Source organism: Dryobates pubescens, chromosome 28 (assembly GCF_014839835.1).
Source record: "Dryobates pubescens isolate bDryPub1 chromosome 28, bDryPub1.pri, whole genome shotgun sequence".
In the NCBI taxonomy this organism is placed as follows: Eukaryota; Metazoa; Chordata; class Aves; order Piciformes; family Picidae; genus Dryobates; species Dryobates pubescens.
Window position 1 is genome coordinate 8,695,283 of NC_071639.1, and position 20,911 is coordinate 8,716,193.

Genomic DNA, 20,911 nt, shown 5'->3' on the forward strand with positions numbered 1-20,911 from the left:
ATTTTCTCCTGCAAGGCAGCAAATTTCCTGCCTCAGGCTGAGCATGAATCAACAACAAATGTTATAGCACATACTATAATTTTATAAACTATCACACTGTGGAGAACTGAGTTGGAGTTATGAGCACTAACCTGAGGTACATCTGTGTTTAAAGCTCCTAACTGTTGAGTTAGGAGTACCTCAAAATGCCTTGAAGCATAGCAACGGCTTCAACAGGGATGTGCTTCCACTGATAAATATATTGCAATTGGAGGATCCCCATGATCTAAAAGCTTTCTCCTATGAGGAGAAGTAAATTTATTTCTGAATTGACCCATTTCTGGAAGATTCCTTTGTTAAAAATGGGGAAAAGGAAAAGCTCAAACCAAGGCCATAGCAATAGTAGAAAAATATTGTTCATTTTTATTTTCCAGTGTAAAAATCAGATCCTTGTACTTTGATGGATGACATTGAAATTCAGTACTTGTCCTCTGGCCATCTGTAACAATCACAAGTCATTAGCCATTGGAATGTGCTGCCCAGGGACGTGGTGGAGTCACCACCTGAAGGTGTTCAAGAGGGGGATTGGACATGGCACTTGGTGCCATGGTTTAGTCATGAGGTCTGTGGTGACAGGTTGGCCTTGATGATCTTTGAGGTCTCTTCCAACCTTGGTGATTCTGTGATAACATAAATTAAGATCAGAAAAATTGCTTTGCCTGCAACTCACATTAGTTTGCCTTAGCTTTGGAAGACAGGAAGGTGTTGTTCAGTAAAGCTTACAGAACTATGAGCTCTAGACATTTCTTGCTCTCTGCAGCAGTTCTGTAGGAACTTTAACTCTGTGTTGAATCTGTGACTTGAAGCTGGTGGCTCATCTTGCTGCTGCTGTTTGCTGTAGTTTGGTGATTTGCATTACCTAAATTCTGTGAAGCAGTGACATCAAAAGCATGCTAGGCTTTCTCACAGGCATCACCAGCTTCACAGCTCTTTGCAGGTTGCTACTGCTCCTCTGATTTGTGGCCCCATACCCCAAGATATCCATGAGCATCACCCCAGTTGGAAACTTTTAGGTTTCAGAGAGAAAAATGAGAAGTCCTACAGTTGTAATGCAAGCTCTGTTTGCTCCAAAATCTTAGAACAAGCCGAGTAACGTCAACAAGAGACCTGGAACATTGTCTTTGACTATTAATGTTGAGAAGTGCATAATGAAAACTGATTTCCAGTTTTGAAATGCATTCATTAGCATTTGGGCTGTGTTTTACCAGCCAATAATTATTGTTTTACTAGCCAATAAACACAGATTTTTCTGATCATCACCTAATGTGTTCCACATCATCAGACTGTGCAGCAGTTCCTCTTGGAGGAGCGCAGTTGAATGGAAACAAATGGATGTTCTGAATCCAAGAAAAGAAGTAATTAATGCCCAAATAGGATTAAAAAGCTGCAGAAAAGAAGAAACACTTTATTTTAAGTGACTTGTTTAATTAATTTGTCTAGTTTTCATGACAATAGCATTGATCATAAAGGATTAATTTGATATTAATGGAGATGTCATATGTACTTCTGTTGAAATTCCTCTGTAATTCAGTATTAGCTAAATGCACCATTAAAAGGAAGTGTTACTCATAAAAAGGTAGGGTTAGTGAATTTGAGTTTACTTTATATTCTTCCTTCCCATTATAGAATATTTATAGCTGAAAAGAAAATGAAAGTTCTAAGGCTATTAGGGAGGCATAAAATGTATCCATTTGCAAGTTTAACATTCCTTAAATTGGTCAGATTTTGCCCTTTCCTAATCTAAATCTTGCAGGATTAGCTAAAATTGGTTGTATTTAGAACAATCAAAGCAGTAAAAGAAGTGCATTAAGTTGCTTTAATAGTTGTTCAGCACTGAATTTTGTACCATAACTGTGCTCTCTAACTAGCTTCTTTCCTGCTATAAAAGGTGCATATTTTTGCCTTCTTTCTCTAACAGCATTAGGAAGGACACAGTCTCAAGCTGTGCCAGGGGAAGTTTAGGCTTGAGGTGAGGAGAAAGTTCTTCACTGAGAGAGTTGTTAGCCATTGGAATGGGCTTCCCAGGGAGGTGGTGGTGTCACCATCCCTGGAGGTGTTCAAGAGGGGACTGGATATGGCACTTGGTGCCATGGATTAGTAGTCATGAGGTCTTAGGTGACAGGTTGGACTTAATGATCTTTGAGGTCTCTTCCAACCTTGGTGATTCTGTGATTCTGTGAAAAGTTATACACACTAAGACAGGTGTTTGGAATTGTCAGTACAGTGCTTCACAGTTGAGTCACATTCTCATTAAGCATTATTATGGTAACAATATTTATAGTTCTCTTTTTTTTTAAGCAATCAAGGTCAAAACTTGGAGTGATGTCACTCAGCATCTTGCCACTGTCTTTGGTGGAAATGTACTGATTTACAAATCACCTGCCTAGTGATTTTAGTAATGGAGGTGGTAAAACTGGTGTCAGTTGAACACTAATTTATACCTTATATTCTTATTTACAGCTTATGTCCTTATTTATAGCTTATGTCCTTATTTATACCTTATAGCTAACTTCTATCCTACTGGCATATATAAATCAAATATAACAACAACAACTATATATATATACATAAAAGGTAAATTATTCTGAGATAACAAAGAGTACTCTCCATGTGGTAAATGCATATTATTGACAGAAAAAAATATTCTGAAAATAGCTCATATCAGGGGGAAAAAAAAAATGAAGAAAGAAAGAGTTTAAGCATTCATTTAAAATTTAAAAGAGTTGTGCTTAAATTTGTCATTTAACATTAACATTCTGAAAGTTAGCTGTCTGGTCCGTGCTGTCACTTCTCCTTTAGCCCTCATCTAATGAGCAGAGGCAAGGATCTCCAGGGGGTGATTCATCCCACCTCTCCAGGTTCCTGTACTAGTGAAGATGATTCATTACTACAGTTCCTTCAGCCTGCAGCCTCATTATGACAAAAACATTACAGAAACACATTACAAAGACAGACACAGTCCCAAAGAACCCAGAACCCAGGTCTACTCTACCTCTGAAAGGCAGAGAGGTTCCAATACTTACAACTGTTTACATATGGAAAATTAAAAACCCTTAAAAATAGGATACAGCTGTGAGTAAGGAACTCTGTCCAAGGCAAAAAGTAAGCCAAAAAGCCACTAACCAGAAAAATAAGAAGTAATTACAAGAGATACTAATTTATGTATTCTTTCCAGAGAATTCTTTGCAGGCTTCTGAGTACCTCTGCTAATTTCTCTCAAAGGAAGAGCTTTTACCAGTGTGCAGTTCCTAACAGATGGAGAAAAAAGTTTAAATGTGTATTCATGTGAAATAAATTACCAGTACCATTCCACATATTTGTGCAGGAAAGCCCAATCTATCAAACTATTTGCAAAAGCAATTTCAGCTTTTGTATTCAGGGCTTTGCAAGACTACAAAGAGATATGAATATATTAAAGATTCATTTCTTTTTTTTCTGTACAGAATTGGAAGAGAAACAGTACAGCTCCTGAACTTTTAGGAACATTTGGAGGTGTTTGTATGCATAAGCTGAAACTGCTGAAGAAAAGAGCGGTGTAAATGTTTTGGATAAACCCTAATTGAGTCATTTAATCCTTAAATTCCATGGCCTGTCCTAAAATCTGCATCATGAGGCTGTATACATGGACTGGATTTCAAGGTGATTGAACTGCAGACCTGTGTTTTGTATTTATTATACCTAAAATGCACAGCTTCTTATTGTATTTCTCCTTAGGTGAACAGCTGTTCAATGCTATCTAGGTTATGAAATTGTAAGTATCATTTAGCATGACCATTTAAAATGCTGCTTCAAATTAGATCCCTTGCAGTACCATGCTAAGTCTCTTTAAATGAGGAAAACTATGAAATCTGTTTAGAAATGGCAAGAAAACACCTTGAAAATAAAATACCTCTTTTGCTTACAACAGCTGCACTTTGCACACAGTTGAATGCTTGCTGCAAAACTACCTTAAGAGAGCCTGATATATTCACACTTGATAAGAAAGAGCTCAGAGCTCCATTGGTCAAAAACCCTCCAGGGAAGGAAATGTTTCCTTGTATTTGATTTAACTCTTTTTTTTTTTCCCCAACTACCTTATCCATTTTCTTTAGATCTTAAATATTAAACAGATGATACAGTATTCAAAAGCCTGCCTGCATGTCTTGGGGCATCTCTGTCATATGAGTAGAGCAACTCTGAATACATATTCTCGAATATATTGATGGATCCTTAAAAATACGAGGAGGCCTCTTTTCTGACAGTGTGGCTGTAAGTGTGATTAATATTCTTACATTTTAAGATTGTACATTGAATGCATTATCTATTTCCTGATGCAAAACTCTGCATCCAGTGCTGTTGGAACAGCAATAGCCCTGCATCTCGCAAACAAGCTGGCTACAGCAAGAGGCCATCCACGTGCCTTTGTAACTGGTGCTGAGCAGCTAATTCAAGTGAGCAAATAATATGCTCAGGTCATTTAAGGCTGTTTTCCAAAACCACAGGCTGCCCATGATTAACTTGAATACTTACTCAGGTTTATTATTTAGCAAATTTTATATTCAGCCTTCACTCATTATCTGATATTTGAATCATGTTCTTTGTCTTTGGGTAACAAGAACAGTAGGGTACTATTTCAGCATCCTACATGTTCATCTAAACAACAACAAAAAATAACTGAAAAGGAAACTTGAGAAGGTAGCTGAATCTTTTAAGTATTTTGGAGAGTGATGGTGAAAATTAATAAATGGAGGAAATCAAATAGCAAGAAGGAGGCACTGGAGGGGCAATGAATTATTTCTTTCTTATTCTCTTGTACAGAGCACTTGCACAAATATGTTTACAGGAAAAAACCACCTCTAAAAGTAATTTCCCTTTATATATACTTTCTCTCTCTCTCTTTTTCTCTTTTTCTCAAAGTCACTGAAAGAAATACCATGTGTTTACCAATTTTCACAATACTTCAAAACAGAGTCTGCACTGAGATTTCTGCCTGGTTTGATAGCTTTTTGTGTTAGGATGGAAACACAGGGAGGGGGGAAATGCTATTGCTTTGGTCTTTTGGGAAGTGGCCTAACTTCAAAGAATACTTTTAAAAGTCTATTGTTGAAATTGTCACAAGAAAATACAGGAGGCACATACATTAAAGGAAATGGAACTTGCTGAATACATGCAGTAAATTTGAATACTGTTTTGTATCTCAGAAAAATCAAATAGTGAGTGTCAATCAAGCAAACAGTGCAGCATGGTCATCTACAGGCCCAGAGCTTCAGTTTTCTAAGCTTAGCAAAACTCCACTGATGTCAATGGAGTTTATTCAATTTATACTGGATGGTAACCTTCCCTGAAACACTTATTTCATTAGCAAAACCAGAAACACAGAGGGAGAACATTTTCTGACAGAGTCTTTAGCAGAGGTTTGCAGCATGGCTGGAAAACACTGAAGCCAGCCAGCGTACATTAGCACCTGCAAACTGCAATAAGCGATTCTTTACCAGCAGGTTGCACTAACCAAAGATACAGACTAAAGGGTTTAATTCCTGCTTTATTTCACTGTCTCCACATGCATTAGAAAAAGATTGTGGTGTCTAAACCCTTTGCCTTGAAAGCCTTTCATGGCAAAGCTGTGAAATCTTGCCAGTTGTGACCGTTCGACTCAACCTACCACACCAGTTAACAAATGCATTAAAGACAACTTGGATAGAGAAAGTATTTCCATGATTTCATGATACATTTAACTACTGCTCCAAGAATAAGAGCTTACTTATAAGGATCTGTATTTTGCAACCTCAGCTTGAACAGAAGCATTAAACTTGTAGTCACCCTCAAGCTTATGGAACTGTCTCCTTAAGACCCATGTGAAATGCAACAGTAGAATTTGATTTGATCAGGAATGCTATTTATCCAGAACAATCTTCTTACTAAAATCCACTAAAAAATTGAGTTTGCCATTTTCCTGTGCAATTACCAAGTGATATTTTTTTGGGGAAAAGATATCACTATTTCATATTTTGCTTTTTGTATGGCTACAGGAAGGATGACTTTAATGTAATGGAGTAGCTGTCAAACAAATGGTCTGCTATTTCATCTATTTCTTTTTCAAACAGTATTGCTCCTTCCAAGAAGAGAGGGATCAAATTTTCATTTCAAATTACATTACCAACTTTATTAGGGTAGAGATGATTATTCACCTGTGCAATGCTGCAGGTTTACAGCAGATGAAACAACCTGAGATGCAGGATTTCAAAGATTTATAAGTGTAGTCTTGTGGCCTGGGACCTGTTTTCCTGTGAGATTGTGAAGAGCCTTAAGGGATGAAAGAATCAGATCAGAGGATTTGAACAATAGAACCCAAAATGAGAAATGTTTCAAATTAAATCTGAAAGCCTTTTGTTGATTTCTTTGACTTGTGTGAAGTCAAGAGAGGACAGGTTTACAATGAAGAGGGGGAAAAAAAGAAGATCAAAAAGACCAGAAACACAGCAACAAAGCTCAAAGTAGTACTGAATTTTTCAAAGGGACAGAGTAGTTCTGTGTGTGGATGGGTTTAGTGGGAATTTCAACTTCATTAACTTGTACAAAAAACCACAGTGCCTGAACTTACAGACACTAGCCCAGAAGTAGACTTCGGTTCCCATTTCCTGAGTCCCAAGTTCATACTGTTTTTATGTAGCCAGCTTCTTCACTGGGAACAACAGCAACATCCCTCTCCTACTTGTTCCTCACCCACTGTTCCCTCTTCCTTCCTCTGGAAGAGAAGTAGATCCTGGAGAGCAAAACAGAATGGCGCTACTTCTCAGGAACTCTCTAGGAAGTCTAGAAGCTTTGAGAGATAGCAGATATGGGCAAAACACTAGTGAGGGCAGCAGGTGTCTCCTGCAAACTCTAGTCTGCACTACACAAACACCTGAAATCTTCTCTTTTACAGCAGCAGAATTTTGCTGCCAAACCACTCTGCCTCGCCCACTGCTTTCTTTACAACACCAGAGACAGCAAATCTAGCTCCTCTGCATGTGCAGGAGGCACTTTACTGACTGTTGTGGTTTTTTCTAACAGTCTTCCTCAGCATGCAAAGGATGTGTTAAAACACAAGAGCTGCATCAGATGGGAGAGTACATTCCCAGGTTCTACACCACCAGCTATTCCACTGACTTCCCTTCATTTGTTTTACCAACATGACACACAAACCCCATTGCCAACAAAAATGTAACTGTGTGAAATGAGAAGTTATTCCTTTGTGAATAAGTATTCCTGTCATCTTCTTACCTGTTTGATGCCAACATCCCGTGCTATTGTTTAAGTTTAATGCTTGCTATTCATTTTAAAGCACAATTTCCTTCAGTTATATTGCAATCAAGTATTTGCAGATGTTATCAGGTGGAGAAATACTTCAATAGGCAGCAGACTGGATATTCTGTGTGTTGTGATGCTAACTGTGGGAGTAAATAAAAATTAAAGTAGTGAGAGAGCTTGTAGTGCCTGAACTGAAATCAGAACCAAGAGTAATTGCCTACAGCTCAGCGAATGCAAGTTAGAGCTACAAAAGAACAGCAACTTATACCTAAATAGTTCACAAAATCTTCCTAACAGATTAATTTTTACCCATATTTTTCTTTGTTTTAATCCCTTTGCTCTTTGTTTTAATCCATATTTCTCTCTGAACAGTTAGATGACCAATTTCTCACTTAAACATAGCACAGGACATATAAATTACCCAAACTCCTGCCAATATGTATAACAAATATCAGCAACAGTATCTCAGCCCTAATTAATGATACCACATTTTCACATAATCAAGGAAAAGCAACATGCTGATGTGGAGGAAAACTTACAAATAGGAAATGCTTAGAAAAAATCTCAAAATCCTTCATGTTGAAGTAAGGAATGCACCTTTAAACCAGGAAATTCAGGATAAGCACATATTCAGAAGGTAGGTTACGTATATCACAGAATCACCAAGGTTGGAAGAGACCTCAAAGATCATCAAGTCCAAGCTGTCACCACAGACCTCATGACTAAACCATTGCACCAAGTGCCACATCCAATCCCCTCTTGAACACCTCCAAGGATGGGGACTCCATCACCTCCCTGGGTAGCACATTCCAATGGCTAATGACTCTCTCTGTGAAGAATTTTCTCCTCACCTCAAGCCTAAACTTCCCCTGGCATAGCTTGAGACTGTGTCCTCTTGTTCTAGTGCTGGTTGCCTGGGAGAAGAGACCAATCCCCTCCAGGCTACAACCACCCTTCAGGTAAGCTGTAGAGAGCAATAAGGTCTCCCCTGAACCTCCTCTTCTCCAGGCTAAACAATCCCAGCTCCCTCAGCCTCTCCTCATAGGGCTTGTGCTCAAGGCCTCTCCCCAGTCTCGTTGCCCTTCTCTGGACACGTTCAAGAGTCTCAATGTCCTTCTTAAAATGAGGGGCCCAGAACTGAACACAGTACTCAAGATGTGGCCTAACCAGTGCTGAGTACAGGGTCTCAATGACTTCCCTGCTCCTGCTGGCCACACTATTGTTGATGCATGCCAGGATGCCACTGGCCATCTTGGCCACCTGGGCACACTGCTGGCATGAATGTAGAAATAAATGAGGTGGTAGCTCTCCATGAATTTTGATCATTGCATTTTTTTTTTCTACTAAATTTAATTTAAAATATTACTCATTCCTTAAGGAATGAATTTAAAATCATTTGATCCAGTATTAAAATCTTTGCATGAAGAAAGCAGCCAGGAAGAAACAGACATTTCAGTATCAAACTGACAGTGAGTTTTTCCTATTGTCCATAAAAGCAGTGAGCAACACTGACTGTAGCCATAGTCTACAGCAATTCACTGTTCAACTCCTTCCTTGTTTAATTTAACAGTGCACTACTGTCCCTGCTACTGCCTTCTTTTGCCATCTCTCACTTACCCAGATTTAAACTACACTAACATTTACCTTTCAGCTCAGGCACTGTCAAGTTTTCTTTGCAGTCTCCCGTGAGGTCTTTTCAAAGCTGTTCAAGTAAATGAAATACTCCTTGGAAATGCACAATTTAAAGGGCACCTAACTAGAGCTGCCATATTTTTCATCTGATACTCCAAAAAAATAAATAAATTAAAATCTAAAAGTGCTTTAAGCAAGTTATACTGCTGCTCTGCCAATTATGCATATGTGGTATTAAAAGAAAGTTTGCTTCATTTACCCTAAGTCTCTGGAAAATGATTTACAACGCTGTCCTAATCTAGTACTTGTTAATTTTCTCTTCCATGCATCATTGTTATTTCTCTTCCTTTTTTTTTTTTTTCCTTTTCTGTTTCTGGTGGCTGCTTGGTAGGAATCACATTTCTTCAGGTGGTCATCTGCCTGCCTACAGTAAGTGTCCTTCTAACACCTTGAGTACTGTGTCCAGTTCTGGGCCACCCAATTTAAGAAGGATATTGAGACACTTGAACGTGTCCAGAGAAGGGCAACGAGGCTGGGGAGAGGCCTCAAACACAAGCCCTACAAGGAGAGGCTGAGGGAGCTGGGGTTGTTTAGCCTGGAGAAGAGGAGGCTCAGGGGAGACCTTATGGCTCTTTACAACTACCTGAAGGGAGGTTATAGCCAGGAGGGGGCTGGTCTCTTCTCCCAGGCAACCAGCACTAGAACAAGAGGACACAGTCTCAAGCTATGCCAGGGGAAGTTTAGGCTTGAGGTGAGGAGAAAGTTCTTCACAGAGAGAGTCATTAGACATTGGAATGTGCTGCTCAAGGGAGGTGGTGGAGTCACCATCCCTGGAGGTGTTCAACAGGCGACTGGACGTGGCACTTGGTGCCATGGTTTAGTGGTCATGAGGTCTTGGTGATAGGTTGGACTTGATGATCTTTGTGGTCTTTTCCAACTTTATTGATTCTGTGAGTCTATGATTCTATGATTCCAACTCTGTTCAGTGCCTTGTGATCTGTCTTTACTCTGTGAAAGCCAGCTGAGCAGACATGGCCAAACACAGAAGTATAACGCTGAAGATGCAGTGACTCTAGGCAACGTGAAACCAACACACCAAGAGACGGTGGTTTGGTTTTTCACACTTCCTATACTCTGTCATATTGTATCCAGTGAAATTCATTTACATGTTCTTTGTTTTGTTTTATTTTGTTTTTCTCCACTCAGGGTGCCAGGGCAGATAATAAAGCAACATAAATATACAGAAATTTGACATGGCAAACGCCTGAAAGCCCATGCTGTACACATCAAGCCATTTTCATGAGAAGATTTTGGCATATTTTTATACTGTAGCATGATATTAATCACAAGATATGTTGATTGATGCCTTATGGCAAAAGAAAAAATCTCTAGGAAGCTTCTCAGAATATAATGCGGAGTTTCAGGGATGCATGAAATAGGAGGATAATGAGGTAGAAGGAGCTAATTTTTAGCTGGAATTGCCTCCAGCTAAGCATGTATTCCTTTCACATACAAACTTTAAAAAGTAATTAAAAAAAAAAAAAGCAAAAAGACAGAATGAAATATAATGTTAAACTATCAGGAAAATACCAGTGCATTCTAAAAGCCCATTACTGTTCCAGTGCCTTGTCCACAGGCAATATAACAAGAAGAAAGAATTCAAGGGAATCACATAGGCTGAACCTGCTTTCTGGGACCTGAGTCTAAACCACACAGCCTGTGTAGCCACACAAAGTGCTGTTGTTTTCTGACATTCTGCCAGAAATCCAGCAATAATGCCTTCAGGTTTTCCTTGCCACTGTCCTGCTTGTAAGGCCCTTGCTTCTGAATCTGATGCTGTTACTCCCTGTGATATTCCCCAGCTGATGCAGGCAGTCTCTGAAATTCATACATTCTCCTCAAAATGATGAAGAGAAGTTTCCTATCAAAAGCTTTCATTAATAGTAGGGGTTAGTAACACTGGTACATTAATGCTTTCCTGAGATTAATTAATGAGCACATACAAATTACCAAGACACGTTCTCTCTACAACACAGACAGGCAAGAGTGCTAATTTCAGCTACTGATATGTACTACTTTTAAAAGAGAAAACATGAGTGAAAATGAGGGGTGGAAGAAAAAAATCTCAAGGTAGTAGTGCAAATAATTAATTACTGCTAAAGTAAACCAGGCTTATAAACACTGAATCTGAGCTACCTTCATTACCATGGAGGGCAAAATGGGAGCACTGAAAATGCACACCTGTCATTTCCCCACTGCTGGCAGCTTTTCTCTCTCTTGATATAGGATTAGGTGCTGAAAATATTGTTCTTGTCTGGCTTTGTTTTATTATTCTGTACTTGGTTCTACATACAGGATTCTGCTGTGTTGGAAAGAGACATCATGCAGTGCACAAAAAAGCTTTCTAAATAGAACTGTCATGATCTCTTTGGAATATAAAGATTGAATTTCACACCTAAGGGAAGTTCAAGCATTTCCTCCATGTTCCATGTCTAAGAATGACTATGTATAACCTTAAACTGGAGCAGCCTGTATGTTACCTGTAGCTTATCAATTTGCAGATATAATGCAAAAAAACCCCTGTCATAAACCCCCTAAAATAATTGGAAAATGGGTCAAGGAACACTAACTTTTAGCTGTAGTAGATAAACAATAGATACTGTAAAACCTATATCCATATACCCATAATCATCCACACCTCTAATCTGCATTGCTGGTCAACTACATAGAATTCTCACTTCTGATTCCTACTTTATTTTTATTCCTTTCACTCACATACACCAGGATATACAATTCAGCTATCAGAGGATCAGAGTAGCTTTCCACCACTGATCATTACATCAACTCAAAGATGTTCTGTGTGACAGACAGTGTAAGACATCACTTGCATTTTGTCTTGCCTTCCAACTCCCCCTCCCCCCCAAGTTCCTAAAATACTTTTATTTCAAACACTCTTTCTCAGTTGCTTTCTGCAGAAGGTGTGGCAATGTCCCATCTCCCTTCATTCCTTTCCCCATGACCATTTTATCTTCTCTTCTCCCACCCATCCACCTCGTGCCTCCAGTTGTAATTCAAAAAGCAGGGAAAACCAGGCCTAACCTCAATTTCCTGTGTTGAAAGTGCAGCTGCTTGATTGATGGCCTTATGAATTAGTAATGAAAAGACCTTGTGCATATTCATGGCAGTGCCTCTTTATTAATTCTTAATGCAGCTGCTGTAAAGGCAAGGCGTGGAGGGCTCAGTCTCCTCCCACCTACAGGCATAAGCAATGTCTATTCCTTAGCTTCTCTCCAGTACCTGACCCATTACTACCTTGCCCTCAGTTACACACCACCACCAAATTCCATATCTGTTGTGTTCTGTTCTGATGTCTTGTGCACCCATCTTGTGCTAGCTCACAACAAGAGGAAGCAAGAAGACTGGCAGCAAATTCCTCAGTAACATTTCTTATGAAAAAAAAATAAGTCTTAATGAGAGTAAAGAGAGTTTACAGCTCATTTCAGTTCTTTTCAGCTGCTCTCAGGTGCTGCAGCATATGCTTCATTTAATTCTACAATGCAGCATGGTGATGTTTGTCACCAAAGACTACAAAGAAGCAAAAATATCCCAGAGGAAATGAAGAAAATCATAAAGTAGTTAGTTACCTGTGCAGCTATATTTTTCCAGCAATAAGAAACAGGAAACACTAAAGAAATGAAGAAAATAAGTTCTTAATGAGAAAATTTTGTCTGAAACCCAAAATCCAGTTAAAGCTCTGTGAATTATTGGTGTAGGAAAACACTGAGGGTATGATTCTATGTGAGCAGTTCCATTTTTCTGTCTCTAAAACGGTGCTGGGTATTTCATGGTGTGATCTGGCTTTCAGTAGAGTTTGTGCTGATGTAACTGGCAAGTGGAATGATTAAAGAGAAACAAGGACAAGCAGGAAAACCCAATACTTAGCACTGCATAACTCCTAGCCTCTGAATGCATCATTCTGAATGGGGTTAGGTGATAAAGGAGGAGTTTGTAATTATCTGAAAAAAGAAGAAGGTTCCTCAAAGTTTCTCACTGGTCCTGTCATCACAGGAAAAGGAAACCCCTGGGCACTGTGGCTCTCAAATAAACCACTCAGACTTACAGTAGCTGCAGTTTCAGAGCTGAGGGCAGGGTATAACTGAGTAATTCAAAGGATTTTTCATGGGAGAGGTAGGAGAAAGAAAGGTATAAAAAAAACCAGCAAGGCCACACTTGGGAATCACTTCTCAGAGGATTAAAGAAGGTGCTGCTGGAGTGAGGAATGAGTTTCTGAACCCTCATGGACCCAGAACCTGTTAACATTTTGAGCAGTTAGTTTACACATATATACAGAAACTGTAGTCTAGTTCAGATTCTGAATCCAAGAGTTTAAAGCCAGAAGGGACTATTAGATCATCTCTTCTGACCTTCTCTGTAACACAGATCATAAAATATCATGCAGAGACTGTTAGAGTGAGCCCAAGGACCAGTGTGGAGTCATAAGTCACAGGAGTTTCACTGTCAGGTTTTGTCTGCAATATTTGATCTTAAAAGCAAGGTGATTTAGCTTTAGATAAATAGAAAACCTTACCTCATTGTCTCTATCATAATTCCTACTTGCTCTGGCAAAAGTCAAGGAACACAATTGTTGGATGAAATGCAATTCAGAGGAGGGCTGTCCATTAAATTAGATAATGGAGATTCTATTTGTTGCTGCTAACACAACTATTAACATGTATTAAATAAGCAACATCCAAGATACAGCTTGAAGTAGTAGTAGAGTGTGGACATATGTTTTAGTGGAGCTAAGAGCTGTCACAGATGCTTCAGCACTGAAGATGTCTGTCAGTCCCAGCTTCTTATCTGGACATTATAACACTGAGGGTTTTGTGGGGTTTATGCTTCTTTCTTTGTTTGACCTCAAATTTTACTGCAACCTGCATACTTCTTTGCCAGTTCTTATGCAAATGTCATCCACCTCAGTGCTTGTTATTAAGACAGGCAGCAGCATACACATCTGACTGCACCACAGCAGGTTCAGTGTTGGCATGTTTGTCTAAGCCACAGAGAGCTTTTTCCTCACAGAAGGCTTGTTTCTTCCTCAGGCTCAGCAGAAATCTGCTAAAGCTAGGAGCTAGTGCTGTGATTTATTTTCTCATCTCTCCCTGCAGGGCATGCAAACATTTCCTCAGATTTGGAAGGAACTATTCTGAATGGGAAACCTCTACAGAGTCAAAGTGAATGTGCATGGTTTTATCACCTGCATCTGCCTATGGGAGAGGAACAGAAATATAGGTCAGTGGCAATTCATGCCATGAAATAAAGGAGGGAGGATTCAGCTGCATGATGGAAATGGGAAAATAGATTTGGATTGTAATCTAGGCTTTGGGTAACTACCTTTGCTCTTCCCTGAAGTAGCCATATAAGTGAACACTTTTGATGGCATTTCCATCTTCACAACACACCAAAAGCTTTCATGCAGTGCTGTTGTTACCTGATACTCTCCAGAATGTTAACAGCAGCTGAGTTGGCTGCCCTGCTGTCTTACAGAAAAGGTAGAACTCCTTTTGAAGAAATATAATGAGGGTTTTTTACAGATTAAAGGCCCAAACTAGATCACATTTCAGGGAGAATCCCATCCATGATTTTACATTTTAGCATAAAATCTTTCAAAGGTAATGGTGGATCTGAATACATTTGAGTAGCAGTGCTGTGTACATGGGATTCTTAAATGCTGTGGGACTCTTAAACATTATGGAACTACATACTTGGTAAAACTACATTTCTTTTTCATAGAAATGCTAACAGGAAAGTATTCACCTGTAGGTGAATAAACTCACACAAAATAAGGATCAGTTCAGCCCTTCATTTAAATTTGACTGCAAGCCAAATTTCTACCTTTGGGAAGCTTGCAAGTGGTCAGAAATAAAGAGTTTCTGTTTACAGATCATTTTCAGGTGTGGAAATGTCAGCTTACCACTGAAAATTCTTAGAACTGAATCACAGACTCAGAGATTATAGAGAGTTTTGGGTTAGAAGGGACCTCCAAAGGTCATCTCATCCAACCCCACTGCAGTGAGCAGGGACATCTTCAAGTAGATCAGGTTGCTCAGAGCCCTGTCTCACCTGACCTTGAATATTTCCAGGGTTGGGGCTTCTAACCATCTCTGTGGGCAACCTGTGCCAGTGTTGCACCATCCTCATTGCAGACAATTTCTTCCTTCTATTTAGTCTAAACCTTTTAGTTTAAAACCATCACCTCTTGCCCTGTCACAAGAGGCCCTGCTAAAAAGTTTGCCCCCATTGTTCCTGCAAGCCCCCTCTAAGTAGTAAGGGTTGCAATAAGATCTCCCTAGAGACCATGTGTGTGTTTCAGTTACTTAAGGGGTAAAAAAGATGAACTTGCCACATATATGGCTAAATAATTTACCCTAACTAAAGGTAATAGAATGAAAAAGTTACATAAAGGAGAGACAGTGAGGGATAGAAATACCATGTTAGAAATAACATGTTTAAAATTTCCACAGAGGCATCAAATTATTATTGTCATATAGAACTGGAAGACAGTTTAAGAAGTGCATTCTTCTGGCTGCACATCCTGAGTGATTTCAGTCAACACAATCCTGAACTGCGATGGTGTAAATGAAGAGACTCTGCTGAGAACTTTATAATTTTAGGACTCTGTTCCCTGTCATAAAGTGAAGTAAATTATAGCAGAGGCATTACTCACAGTTACAATCTGAGAAAAATAACAGTTTGAGCACACTACTGCACATTCTTTCCTCTTTTACTGCTTAACAGTCAGTGGGGGAGAGGGATAATGATACTTTTCCAGTTTTGAAATTAACATTCATATTTGGTATTGAGTAAAAAAAAGAACCAAAACCAAACCCACAAACAAAAAAAAATACCCAACAACCCACCCAGGTTATAATTATCCTTCTTTATTTAAATAATAAATATTCCTACTGGGAGCAAGGAGCTCTTCTTTTTAGGTGAATATAGGGATAATGTCAGAATGAGTGATGCGTATGGATCGTTGTGAGTTAGTTCTTTTCCAAGTGAGTAAGAGGAGGAAAAAATAGCATTGACAACGTTCCTCAGGGGAGCAGGAGTAAAAGAATTTAAACTTTAAGGAAATAAATAAATAATCTAGCTAGTGTTCAGCTTGCTTTATAGGGCATTTCTCTATCCCACACTTGGGGAACTTTCTTTGGTTTTACCGTATTTATAGTCTGTAGGTTTTGTTACTGCAAACCAGCTGATATTGAAGCCTGATAAAGGGGAAAGTATTCACAAGGTCTCACAATGATCAAGCTCAAGTTTGCTGATTTGACTTCTTTTCCACCTGCCTCATTTATTCCTGTGGTCTTTGGGAAGAGGTGACATCTTCAGTGTAAATATGGTGCTCCTGGCCCAGTGAATCTACTGACAAAACAGTGAGTTCTGGTAGCTCACAAGGCAGACTCAAACTCACATGATCTGTAACTAGCATTTTTTTGTGGGTCAGGCAGCAAGGGCCAGTCAATGGAAGTAGGAATGGCAAAGAGGAGCCATCCACAAAACTCCTGTCTAAAAATGCAGGCTCAACATTATTCTTAAGCACCATAAATAGAAATTCATTGAATCAAACCAAAATGTTAAAACACAGTGAAAATTTAAAGCTAGACCCTTAGAAAAGATGATAGGCTTAATGCTTCTAAAATTGTGAAAGACTAGAGAATAGTTAAAGTAGACAGACAGTCTACCTGCAACACTTAGTGCATGACCAGTTCTTTCCCCACATTCTGGGCCGTCATCTACCCCACCTGTTTTAAGCATTCTCCTACTCCTGCACAGAAGCTGGTGGATGCTGTTGCCCTCTCCTGGCTGCAAACTGTGCAGTGCAGCAGTGCAACACATGGATGCTCTCAGCAGGTGAAGGAAAATTGACAAGGAAGGTCTTGGTCCATGCCATATAAACATCTGCTGTGGTTGAACTCTGGGGATACAGACAGCCTCAGCACAGAGAGAAAATAATAGTAATAATCATTAAAGTGAGGTTAAAGCCACCGTTTACTCAGGGAAGAATGGATCACACAAATTCAGTCAAAGTGTTCCTTGGTCCTCCTGGCACTGGAAAAATTCACATGAGAGAATGTTTTGTCTAGGTGCAGTTCATCTGCATAGCTGCTCTCCTGAATGTCTTCCTTCAGTCACCTCCACTTAAAGCAGACTGAGGCCCGGCGGACAGTAGAATGACACTTGCAGCAAGCCCAACTTTCTTCTTTACTCTGCTTCCTGTGGTGGGCCCCTCCTGATCTCTCTGCTGTGACAGCAGCTTGAAGGGTTTAACAACACAGTGCCTTTTGATCTCACTTCTGCAGCTGTGATTAAATAGACACACATCACTTGCTGTGCCACTATGTGTGCAGCCCATGGTTCACCTTCCCTGAATTAGTACCCGCTGAGCACTGCAAATATTTGAAATGTCAATCCATTTGATAATGTCAAAGAGGGCTGCAAATACCACAGAATGGCACCAAGGAAGCATTCAACACACGCAGTGGCATATATAATATCTCTTTTCTTCAGGAGAAAAAGCAGAGTTAAATAGAAACAGGAAACCATCACAAGAAGATGTTAAGGTCAAAAGGTCCAGGAACCTGAAGTGAGATGTGCTCCTGCAATTTATCACCTTAAAATTATAACCAAGCCCATTCTCTCTCACAGAACTGTAGTCTTCCACATTCACTCATTCTAGTAAATCATTTTCCATCAGTAAAAATTGGAATCTTATTAGCATAATGGCCCAAGTGCTTTACATGTAGATTCTGGAGCTTCAAATCAGGGTGGAAAGCAGAGCCTTGTTATGACATCATTATTATGTTTTCCCACTCAAGAATCCTAAACCAGAGGGGAATATTTTACCTGAATAGAATACAATAATGAGGCCATATTTTCAGTCACAGAAGCCTGGCTCAGCAAAGAAGCAGGTGAAAATAGAAGAGATTAAGCTGACTAGTGGGTTGCACTTTGCCCTGCAGAAAGATTTGCCTTTGCAAAAGACAGCAGGAAATAAGCATTAAACTTGTTGCTGGAGGTTGAATGAGGAAGTTACTAACCTAAAGCACAGGTAACAAAGAAATGAAATCTAGCAATTACACAGAGGAGGGAACAGTCTTCCAATGAGTTATAGCTTTGGGGGTGTTGGTTGGTTGGTTTTGCTGCTTTGTGTGTGTGTGTGGAAGACTTTCCTTGCTAAATTGCAGATTTTTAAACGTTTCCCCAAACTGTACCAGCTCATACAAGCAGTGATGGAGGGCAAGTTTCTTTTTCAATTGAAGAGTCATTCACTCACCTTAAAGTTGTTGGGTTTTAATTTTTTAAATGAAATAGAAAGAGGTAAATTTCCTGTACTGCCTGGCACAGCAGGCAGATACCTTGTGCCTTATTTGTGGTAGCTGAGTCAGGAGATGCTTTTCCCCTTTTTTATGCTGGTAAAGGCTAATGCACCAACACATGTGCATGCAATTAGATGAGTGGTACCTTAGCAATAGAGGCTTATAGTGAGGCTTACTTTTGTATTTTATACCTCTGCCTGATTATGTTGACTTGACATTGCAAAAGGCAGCTGCTTTTCAGTAGCTCAAAGGACAATCTAAAGAGCTATTCTTAAATAAGGCAAGAAAAATTACATGCTGCAGTAAACACAGCACTGAAACTCCTTCTAAAGGTTGGGTTACCTGTTGGATTTATTAGTCACTTCAACATAGAATCATAGAATCATAGGATCAACAAGGTTGGAAGAGACCTCAAAGATCATCAAGCCCAACCAAAAAAATTCAAGTCTCTTTCACTGCCCCTTGTACTTTACATGTATTTAATTAAACCTGAGCTGTTGATCACTGTTAAATAAGTGCTTCAAAAACAAGCTTATCAATTATTTTTCTTCCACCTGCTTTTCATCTGAAAGCAGGAAGGCACGAGGATGGAGTCAAAAGCAGGCAGGCTCTACAAAGCTTTTCAGTTTTGATCACCTCTACTAATTTTTCCTTTGATTATATCATTAGGCAACTATGGCAGATATTCCTTTTCATGTGTGCAGTTTATCTCAAATCTTTGCCTTCTTATCCCCTAATCAAGAAGGTACTAAAGTTCTGATTAATGTCTCTGTTACACTGGCATTCATTAGTGTAATTTTTCTTTGCCCATATCTCTCAATCACCTTTGAAGTGATTCAATTGCACACCTAATGCACAGAATTGCACAGAATATTAATGTATTTCAACAATGGGGTGGCTTCAGCAGAGGATCTCTCTTGTCTGACTTTAGGACATGCTTTATCCTGAGCCAGATCCTCACACACTCTCCCCAAGTGGAATGAAGAAAAGGTCCCTGAAGACATTTCCAAGATGAAAGCAAGTCAAGATCCTTCCTCAGTGCCTGATTAGCTCATTCTCTGTTCTTTCTCCTGTCTTTATTTTTGTCTTTATTTTCTTTTCTCCTCTCCTAAACATGCTCATCCTTTCTCTGACATCAACAAGGCTGGTATATCAACTGAATATGGAGGAAAGTAATTAGAAGAATAGACCCCCAGGTGATAATTAAAATGTGTGCCTCCATCCATTATTCTGGGTTCTGGCTTTGAATAATACCAATTTATTTCTAATCCTGGAATAGATAAAGATACAGCTCCCTTTGCATGGTGAGACCTGCCAATAATCTTGTGTTTATTTACTGTTGCTTTTATTCCCACCAGCACTCACTTTGCAGATATTTGAGTTGAATGTAGTGCATTCAAATACAGCCACCCACCTGCCTGCCTAAGACTTACTACCCTTTACTCCTGTGCATACAAGCTTTTCCTCAGGATGTGTGGGCAAAAGAAGGCAGTACAAGAATACTTTCAAGTGTGCAATAACAACTCCCACAGGCAAAGAGGATTCTGGCCTGATAGAGGCTTCCTGGTGAATATCTGCGTATGCTGTGGCTCACTTCGGAATCACAGAGTTGTAGAAACAGAGAATCATAGAATTGTTAGGGTTGCAAGGGACCTCAAGGGCCAGGACACCTCACACTAGATCAGGTTGCTCAGAGTCACATCCAGCCTGGCCTTAAAAACCACCAGGGATGAGGCTTCCACCACCTCCCTGGACACCCTGTTCCAGTTTCTTAGCTCTTATCTCCAGTTTCTTCACTCTCATGATGAAGAACTTCTTTCTAACATCCAATCTAAATCTGCACATTTCTCTTTTTTCCCCCATTCCCCCTAGTCCTATCATTACCTGCTTTCAGTTGATCAATAACTAAGGTCCTAGACCCATGCAGGCAACCAGCTGTGGCAATGTGGATGATGAAGCACTGCATTAGAGGAAGCAGCTAAGTTCCTGAGGGCAAGGGAGAGATGCACTGTCTGTTTGCCTCTCGTTTTTGTAAACATTAAAGATGCTGTACTACTACATCAGTTTGGACAAGCACCAGCTGAACCATTGCTTTACTGAGATGCATTGCTCAGGACTTGATGATCTTTGAGGTCTTTTCCACCCTTATTGATTCTATGAAAGGTATCCAAACTCAGCTGAATCTTCCTTTCTATGCTGACTGCAATACACATACCTGAGAGGACTAGAATAACCCTCGGTAGCAGATATAGCTTCCCCAGAGGCAGCTAATCCTAAATGCTGCTTTTTCTGGGGGCTTCCTACATCATATTCTTCTATCATGACTTTTGTGGGAGGTAGCTTATCATGGTAATGCAACTGTACTTTTCACTGTTTTAATGAGTAGTCACAGGAGCTAGGTGAATGTTTGAATGGATATAGAAATTAAGGAAAAATATGAAACTAAATCAGTCACATTGTTATCATTACTTCTTAAGAAGTCTCAAAATAATCATCACTTTTTGGAACCAGTATAATGACTTCATAATACCATATGGTAATGCAGATATCACTTGTTGAACATTCTTTTCTCCAAGTCTAGCTGTCAGCTT

General features: G+C 39.5%; 1 pseudogene; it reads right to left on the reverse strand.

Annotated features, from left to right (window-relative positions):
* Nucleotides 1-8,030: 8,030 nt before the first annotated feature.
* On the reverse strand, nt 8,031-20,642 carry LOC128898617 (uncharacterized; annotated as a pseudogene).
* Between the last annotated feature and the right edge of the window lie 269 nt (nt 20,643-20,911).